This window comes from Saccostrea echinata, unplaced genomic scaffold (genome assembly GCF_033153115.1).
Source record: "Saccostrea echinata isolate AGI-Se365-2 ecotype Australia unplaced genomic scaffold, CSIRO_AGI_Sech_v1 ptg000056l, whole genome shotgun sequence".
NCBI classification, from domain to species: domain Eukaryota; kingdom Metazoa; phylum Mollusca; class Bivalvia; order Ostreida; family Ostreidae; genus Saccostrea; species Saccostrea echinata.
The window spans coordinates 13761926-13772150 of NW_026889805.1; positions in this window are offsets into that span (position 1 = coordinate 13761926).

Below are 10225 nucleotides of genomic sequence, written 5' to 3' on the forward strand. Positions count from 1 at the left end.
TCTTTTTTTACTACATGTATATCATTCAGAAATCTTGTCTGTGTGTATGTGTTTTTTAAAAAATCTTTTATTGCAGAATTCTAAACAACACCCCTTTACAATGGCCAGTTGTTGGCAGTTAACCCGGGTATTGAGGATAACTAGCAAAATACAATCAATAAAAACCAAATATAAACATATTATAACGCATTTGTTAGACATTTTACTGTTTCTTTAAACACATATGTTTTTGATAAGTTCAGCATGAAATCTGTATCTTTCTTCTAATGAACCTTTGATAAATTGTTTTAACATGGACTTTTCTTGTATAGTATTTTCTATTCTACATATCATATTGAATATTATTAAAATATTAAATATCATTTTAAATTCATGTATTTTATTTGCGAAATATGAAATAATAGTATTATAAAAATGATTTTTTTTTTTTTTAAAATTGTTTCTAAATAGAATCCTACATAAGAATATGTTTCCATTGTGTCATACACCTTTTACAATATCACAATCAAAAATAAGATGTTTTGTATCTTCATTTTCATTTCCACAATACTCACATTTTCATTTACTCGTAATTTACACTTTTGTAAAAGAGAATTACAACATATAATGTTGTTCAGTAATTTATAATTGAATTCACTAAGACGCTTGTCGTACTTGTATTTGATTTTATTTCTATAAATAGTAAGCCAGTATTCTTTCTTCGCACAAAAGTTTCGGCTTAATATTGACTGATAACATGGATATTTAAACTTTTTAGACAACATATTTTCATACAAAATTTTTTTTTTTTTAACTGAAATACAAATGGGGTAAAAACAGCGTTTTTCTACAAAACCTGGTTCCCCGAACTCCTCTTACATTTTTGCAGTAACCTATTCACATTTTGGAATTTGATTGAGAGTTCTTATAGATGTGCAATAGCGGTTCGGAATTGCGATTTTTACCCGGGTTGATTGGGCCCGGGGTCAAAAAACTTTTTTTCTTCAAAAAAAGGTTTCCTGAACCCCTTTTACATTTTTTGGAGCAGTCAACTTATCTTTTGGAATATGATTAATGGTGTCCTGTAAATGTGCAATATTTATATATGTACATTTTCACCATAGGGGCCAAGTTGGAGTTGAAAACTTTTCCCCCTCAAAACCTGGTTTCTTGCTGAATTTCTCTTTTAGCCGTAGCCCATTTATATTTTGGAATATGACTGGGATGTAGATGTGCAATAAGGTTTCAGAATTTAAATTTTAATCCTGGGAATGAAAGGGGGATCGAAAGTGTTTATTAAAAACCCTAATTCCCTGAACTCCTCTTACATGAAATGAATGTGCGACAAGAATTGTGTGGAAGATGAGATTCACTCACTGATAGAATGTCCATTATATAAACATGATAGACATGAATTTTTTGAGAAAATTGTTAAAAATAATAAAAAAAAATTTATAGTTTAACAAATAAAGAAAAATTTTTGTGGATTATGTCTAATGAGAATGATATATTGCGTATCAAGCTGGGTAATTTTCTAATCAATATTTTTAAAATAAGAAATAGTGAATTATATAATGTTAAAAAGAACCAAATAAATGCAAAAGAGTAATAATATTAAATTATTAATACTCAAGTACAAATATACATGTTACAAATCTTTGTACGTTTGCGAATTATATATATATATATATATATATATATATATATATATATATATATATATATATATATATATATATATATATATATATATATATATATACTTAAAACAACCATTTACTTGGGTCTGTCACTTCAAACTGGCTTATTGGGACCTAATAGAAGGAGCGATTGCACATACAAATGGAATATGTAATAAAGTTCCCAGATGAAGCAAGATATCATGTATATCAATATAGTCTTGATTTTTTTATTAAAACAATTGCTACAGCAAACTATGTTCAAACCCTTTAATGGGGTCCGACCCCTTATTGAAAATGGGTATTATGGCTGATCCAGGATTTTCCAAATGCAGAATTGGTAATTTTTAGCAACCGAACAAATTTTATGTGTGGATTATCAAAAAATATCCACAGGCAATTATTTCATTTCTTTGAAATTATGTATAAGCCGAGTACATACATGCCAACTTTCCCGATTTAGGCGGGATCCTCCCGATTTTACCCTTTGATCCCGCTCTCCCGATCGGGAAAGCAAAATTGCCCTAAAATCCCGATTTGAAAAAATTCAACCTAAAATTTCCGATTTTCAGAGTTTCCCTATATTTTGTCAATCGGGATTAGAATATCAGACTTGTTTATTCAATGCACACAGATTAGTGCACACGTAGCAGCATGACGCAAAATAGAATATAAAAATATAGTCGGAGTATATTTTTATATTCTATTTTGCGTCATGCTGCTACGTGTACATAAATATACGGGTTTGAAGGATTTAGAGAAATCTTCGTAAGTCCTGTATTTTCCGAATTGTTTGATACATTTATATAACTGCTTTGTTTGCAATGTCATGGGAATTTTGTTGGCTTATACGTGTATATAAATAATACAATACATTACCTTTCCACAATACATGCAGTACATGTAATTTTTTAGACCATTACCTTATACTGTGGCGAAAATGCCTTTTAAATTAATCACAAAATAGCAAAGTCTTAATTTTTTAATATTTTTTTTCTTTGATTACTGCTTTATGAATGAATGCAAAAGCAAAAATTCCAACTATGTTTTAAAGATGCAAAATAAGAAATGTCAATACTTTATAGTTTGATTGATTGTTACAAAAATACAGAGTACCAGGTGAATTTAAAAAAAATGAGTTCACGAATTTTGAAGGTAAATCGATAGATGGCCCGATACAGAGAGTATCAGACTTGTACTCGAGTAGTCGGTGCATTCTAATCATACTAACCTAAGTTTATACTGGAATAGTTGTCATATAAATACCACTATTTACAACATGACAATACATCTTTTCGTACAAATTCTTTGAAAGACACATTTATTATTTGGTATATTTATTGTTTGATTCCTTATTTGTCCTATTGATGGCATTATTTCCGCCTAGTACGCCATTCCTCGTATGCATAAGGCCATCATGCTTCATGATAGACAAGATATTGTGTTATTTTTAGTTAAACTCCCCCCCCCCCCCCTTGAAACACAATATAATCAAACGTGGTTTTTTTTTTCATCATTAAAATGTTCTATCCTTCTATAGCCAGTTAAGACGCATAAGGCCGGTGCTTATACCCGGTTTCCGGATGGGAATCATCGACTACATTTGAATGGGACACCATTCCATGCAGGTTAACTTCCAGCATAAGCCGGTACCCACTTTCAGCTTGGTTGACTATGACAATGCAGATAAAGTGCCTTGTCTAAGAACACATCACACAACATCGTAGGCCACAGCAGGATTTGAACAGGCAACCTTTCGTTTACTGACCATGCCCGCTGATATGTGCTTTAAAATCATACTGTTTATGGTCTCTAGTACGACCCTTCAAGATCTATGAGAACATTTAATATCCAAAAATTATTTGAATTTGGCTTGTGAAAACATCAATAACTTTGGCTCCTTGGTATCACAGTGATGTGTGAAGAAAGAAAGTTTGGCTCTCCGATTCGCCTATATATATAAAAAAAATCCACTATTTTTAAAATTATTTTCCAATACAACTTACTTCAATAATGCTTGAAACCAAACATAAAATTCTTTTGAGAACTATTTATAAATAACGCATTTTTAGGATAATAATACAATGATAAAAAATTATACAATAACGCATCTTTAAGATAACAATACTTAAGCTAATGATTGGAGAACTTTAAGTTTATTAACTTTTGTTCATATTTTTTTACCATATATAAAAGCAAGAAGAGGATTATTCCCATAGTCACAGATGTTAATTACCATAATACAGTCCCTGAAACGTTCTACTTTCCCTTTTGAACGGTGAACGAACGCAGAGCGAACGGTGAGTGAACGATGTTGTGAATGCTGAACGCAACTTGGTGAACGATGTGTGAACGGTGAGCGAACGCAAAACGCGAACGGAGCGCCAACGCGAGCGCAAAGTCAACGGTGAACAAAAGGTGAACGCAAGATGAACGATTTATTCGGAATGCCTCTGATCTTTTCCTTGCATTGAAACTATTCTATTGTATTCTAATGCCTGGTGCTAAAAAATAAATAATAAATAAATAAACAAATCAATGAAAATTGTCCTTAGAAAGACGATACATGCACATTAAGTAAATTTTTTTATTTAACTTTCTTACCATATTTTCTGCACATATGTACGATGTTTAAATTCAACTTTTTAATAACACGATTTTATATCGCTGTAAAACATTGTAATTGTTACCGAACGCTGTAGTATAAAAGATAAAATTAATCTAGTTGTAAAATAAATATTGTTATTTGATATGTAAAACCATTACAAATAATGTGGATTTTAGAGGAGAAAACTACGGTCTTATAGAATGAATTACAACAGTTGTAAGAACCATACATATATTTCCGTGGCAAGGCGATTCCGTGTAAAATAATGAGAATTTTTTTTTTTACAAAGGTATGTGGACGTATTGCATAAATACACTCGTATTTTAAAATTTTAATGCAATGATATTTTTATGTGTCAGTTTTATTTTTTATGATGATTTATTGAGCAGACTTTTACATGTATCTGTAGACATTTCCCGGCCGTGATTATAATCGGACAAGATGATACAAAGAGGCAATCATATTATTTGTTATATATTTCATTTTCACAACTTGATATTTAAGTAATATGCTGTCATAGATTTTATTAAGCAGACAAATGAGAGAGAGAGAGAGAGAGAGAGAGAGAGAGAGAGAGAGAGAGAGAGAGATTCGGTTTTAGCCCCCCTTCCTCAGATGTTTGTACCTATATCAAACAAAAATTCTTAATTTTTTTCTAAATATATCAGGCAGTGAAAGTAACATTTTTATCAACAAATCCATTTGTTTTACAGTCGTAATCGGTTTTTATTTTCCTGCTTCAAGTTCACACGGACGTTCGCTGTGTTGAACAGGCCTCTGGTATGAAAGTCTCGTTACACCGAAGGCAAAGTGTTAGTATTTCCAAGAAGTTTTAACATTTTTTCTTTTCATTTCTAGATCTGATTCCAAAATTTCTAAAAGAAAAATAAATAAATGAATAAAATACATTGGGAATAAACACTTGGAATGATTAAGCCGCTTGAATTTGAAACATGTATACTCCCTGCCAATTTAAAATATCACCGCCGGCACATGTATATTTTGAACTACTATTGTTTAATGACTTTGTTTAGATGCATATTTGTTTTGAGACTGAAATTTGTGTGCTACAAAACACATTAACGTCTTTTTAAATGTTAATTAAAATATACTGGAAATACTAAGTAACCGATTTAGGGGAAAGGGGGGGGGGGGCTCTTAATCATATTGAATGGCAAACATATAAAGTTACGGTGAAAAATATCATTACTGGGGAATCACCTTGGTTATATAAATGATAATCATGTTATAAAGGCATTTCTCTCTCTCTAATTAAGGACTTAATATATAAAGTAGAAAAAAAATTCTATAATGTATTACATTTTAAACAAATATTTTTTTTAAACCACACTATCAATTTAATTCGCTCTAAAGATATTTAATTAACTGGATATCCGCAGTACTCTTTATAATTCTCAGAACTAGTTCTAACATGTATTTCTGTATTATTTGAAAAAAATAAGATAGAAATAAATATTTTCGTATTTTTGCTGCAGTTGGTAAATTAATAGACTTCGATTATTATCTATCCATTAACGATTTGTCGTCTTTAACATAACAACAAAATGTTGCAGTGCTTGAAGTATCTGTATATTGCCCGTATTTAAAATTAATTTTTCAGCATCGTTCTACATAGGTACATACATGTACTTATAACAACATTTATTTTCCAGATAAATTTAATAAATAACCTAACAGCTAAGTTAGAATAATAAAAATAAATATTGTCGAGAATTTTTTCCCCATGAAATAATGAATCTTTAAACACGATATGATTATTATTAAATTCAAAACCTGTAAATCCTTACTTAAAAAAAGATAAGTCCTTTCACTTCGGAGTTCCGAATGACAATAAAGACTGAACGATAAGTGTACGCTGAACGCAAGATGAACGCAAAGTGAACGAACGAAGAGCGAACGGTGACCGCTTTGTGAACGGTGAACGCGAGCGCACGATGAACGCAAAACTGTGAACGGAGAGCGAACGGTGAACGCACGCTGAACGAACGGTGAGCGAACGGAAAAATGGGAAAGTAGAACGTTTCAGGGACTGTAACAAACAGGATAAGTAATACCGGTAATTCTTATCAACACTTCCAGAACTTGATTTAATTTTCCAAGAATTTATGTTAATGCTTGCCCCTACTCTATATACGATTTTCCCCCCTCTCTTTTAAAGGTAATATTTGTATGCACATGTTCAAATGTATAATCATTGAGATGGTGACCATCTCATAGGGCCCTGCTTAAATATTGGACATAAGGATTTCAGAGACTTAACCTACGACTTGAAAATTTTCCAGTTGGCGTAAAACTTTAATTCAAACTCATAGCTAACCTCTTAGGCATTTGTTTGATTAATCTGAGCAAGATTAAGCCAAATGGAAGAATTTTAGGTCCAAAAACTGGATTTCAAAGATACCAGCCATGACATTCACATCTGACCTAGAAATATGGTTCAAGGTCACTGCAAAATCTTTTCCTAAAAGCTCTGTTTTTGTGAAGTATGTGCCAGATAAGGATAAGAGAGAGAGAGAATACTTTATCTGGAATTTTTTTTGAAAGGTAGTTTCATATGACCTTGACCTAGAAACTTTAAGATCACTGCACACCCTTTGACCAAAGGCACTCTGTTAGTGAACTATGAGCCAGATTGCACAAAGAGGGGAGAATATATGATCTGGATAAGGATTTTGTTATTTTAGGAATGACTCTAATTCTTGGCCAAATTATTCGAGTATAACCTGGTTTGGGTCAGTTTACGCTTTATAATCCGCGAAGCGGATTATAAAACAGCGTAAACTGACCCAAACCAGGTTATACTCGAATAATTTGGCCAAGAACTAGAGTCATTCCTTATAATTTAATTTTAAAATCATTAAATAACTATGGGTGTAAAATTTCGTTATTTTTTATTAGTTCAAATTTGCCGCTCAATAATACAACCATAGTAACGGAAGTGATGGGAATCGAGGGGAGGTAAAAACTGATACATAGGCCTAGCAGCCATGTTGTTTGGTTACATGTGGTAAGATCGAATTATTGTTTGAAATTAAAGGTACATTTATTAAATCTGGAATTTTCTATGAATCCCGAGGACTGGAAATGAGAGGACAGTATGGATACAGATGATTCAGCTGGTTGTCAGGGGGGTGTGTCCCCGTACCAAACCAGGTTATACAGAAATAATTTGTGTTCCTTTTTGGATATTAACCAATCAGAGGCTAGAATACAAACAAAATTAAATTATATAATTATGTATGACCTTTACCTTAGACCAAGAAACTTAAAGCTTGGTTCAAGGTTACTGCACACCCTTTACCCAAAGGCACTCTGTGGGTAAAGTTTGAGCCAGATTGGGCCCAGGAGAGAGAAAAATATGCTCCAGACAAGTGATCTCGGATGGACAAACTGATCAATGTAGGGCACCCACTTTGCAGAGCCCTAATAAATGAAATATAAAGTTTAATCTATTTCTGAATATCTTTAATAAAGCAAAACACATTATGGTAGTAATAAACAAACCATAAAAAATCCAAAGAACAGAACAGATTGATTAACTATCAATCTTTTCATATTATGACCAATGTCAAATTATTATATCACTGTAACCAGGGTCAAAACCTTTAAAAAAAAATTAATCCATATAAACCAGAACTGTCTGAAAAGGATTAATACCTCCTGTGGGCCCTAAAAAAATCCATAGAACAGAACAGATTGATTAACTATCAATCTTTTCATATTATGACTGATGTCAAATTATAACATCAATGTAACCATGGTCAAAACCTTTAAAATTTAATCCATATAAACCAGAACTGTCCGAAAAGGATTAATACCCTCTGTGGGCCCTCATTTTATATAAGCGTCCAATTGATGCGACAATGGATATAGCCATTCACTTGTCCCAAAAAACCTTCAAAAATTTATGGATCAAAATGAAAATAAGGACAAACGGAGGGAGAAACAAATGGAATGAAACATGTAAATGGATAAACAGACATTATAGTAACTGTTATATTACCAATTTGTTCCCCCTACACCTTCACATACATCTTTTGAGACAATCATGTCACTAAAAGATTTTTCCTGAAAAGGATAAAGTCCATGAGTAAAAATAAACCCGCAAAGAGAAAATTGGTCATATCACATAAATAGCATGAGCATATAAAAAGCATACTCTTGAAACTTATTTAAACAAAACAGATGGATAGACATTGCAATTCCATTACAATCTCCAAACTTTGTTAGCTGAAGCATAAAATAATAAATGTTTTTAAAATAAGGAGTAATAAACTTCAACAACTTTGTAAAGTTTCCTAGCTTTTTCAAACAAGAATTTAGAACATTGTTTTCTCCATTCTTGAATGCAAGACAATATCACTCCTACTTGTTTACCTACCATATAACACACTAAGTTTGGTAGATATGTGTCACAGAAGTACTTGAGAAGTTAACATTGTTAAAACATTAACAAACAATGCTTACAAACAGAAAAGAACAGATCCAAAGGAGATATTAGGGAATGAAACCTTACAATATATCCAATGATTTAATATTCACACTTTTTGACCCATGAAAACAAAAGCATATTCAACATTAATTCTCCACAAAACAATTTATGTTAGAAATAAACCAGTACGATTATATCTAAAATCTTACAGCCCAAAAATGAACAATCCAATGAAAATTTAATGATGCACAATTCACCCTACTTTGATAATACAGCAGAATATAATCAATTCAGGACTTTTAATTGAACAGTTTTATAATAATTTTAAATAAGAGACTTTTTATTCTAAAATAAGAATTGGATACATAAGTAGAATAAAAAAAATAGGACCAAGACTATGATATCAATTAAACCTAGTGTAACTATTAACTGCACAAGTTCATCATAAAATGAACTAGAAATATGTCCATAGGACATGAATGCCCCGCTGAATGTATATTAGTAATGCAACATTTTAACACAAATTGAGAAAAGTGAGGTCAAGGTCAAAGGAAAGGTCAAGGTCAAAAATTGTCGAAGCAGTTGAAAAGGTTACATCAGTATGTATTAGCATATGAAGTTTGATAAAAATATTATGAATGGTTTCTTTAAAACTGAGCTATACACTAGTTTAAGATAAGTGAGGTCAAGGTCAAAGGAAAGGTCAAGGTAAAAAAAAATATTGATGCAGTTGAATAGCTCTCATCAGTATGTATCAGCATATGCAGTTTGACACTAATTTAAGAAAAGTGAGGTCAAGGTCAAGGTCAAAAAAATGTTGATGCAGTTGAATAGCTCTCATCAGTATGTATCAGCATATGAAGTTAGATAACACTTTCTTGAACATCTTTGCTAGCCAAGGGTTTATGATACGCTACTCTCCTCATAAACCCTTGGCATACGGTGTAAAAAAAAAATCGGGATTTTTTTCTCAAGTTGTGATTGGAGTTGATCGACATCGTTCAACCAATCAGCAATTGTTTTTTTATAAACGACGATATTTGCATTCGGGATATACCTTGACTCTTTAATATTGGGAATGAAAAACGCAATTTAAACAACGATCCGTAAGATAACATGCCATTCTATGAATAGCTATATGGCGTCATCCAATATCTTAATATGTGATTAGGAATCTATACTGAAGATGTATATTTGCATTTTAACATGTTTAAATAACAAATTAACATAACTCAATACTTTCTTGCTAATTATTTTTTAAAAACATTTTTTTTTATAAACGCTCTTTATTTCTGTCGATGACACAATCTGTGCGTACCTGGTAAGAATCGTGATCACGTGACAAAAACAATCCCGTCTTTTGTCAGCACCGTATGTCAAGGGTTTATGAGGAGAGTAGCGTATCAGAAACCCTTGGCTAGCGAAGATGTATCTTGAATGGTATCTTTAAAACTGAGCTAAAAATTTATTTAAGAAAAGTGAGGTCAAGGTCAAAGGAAAGGTCAA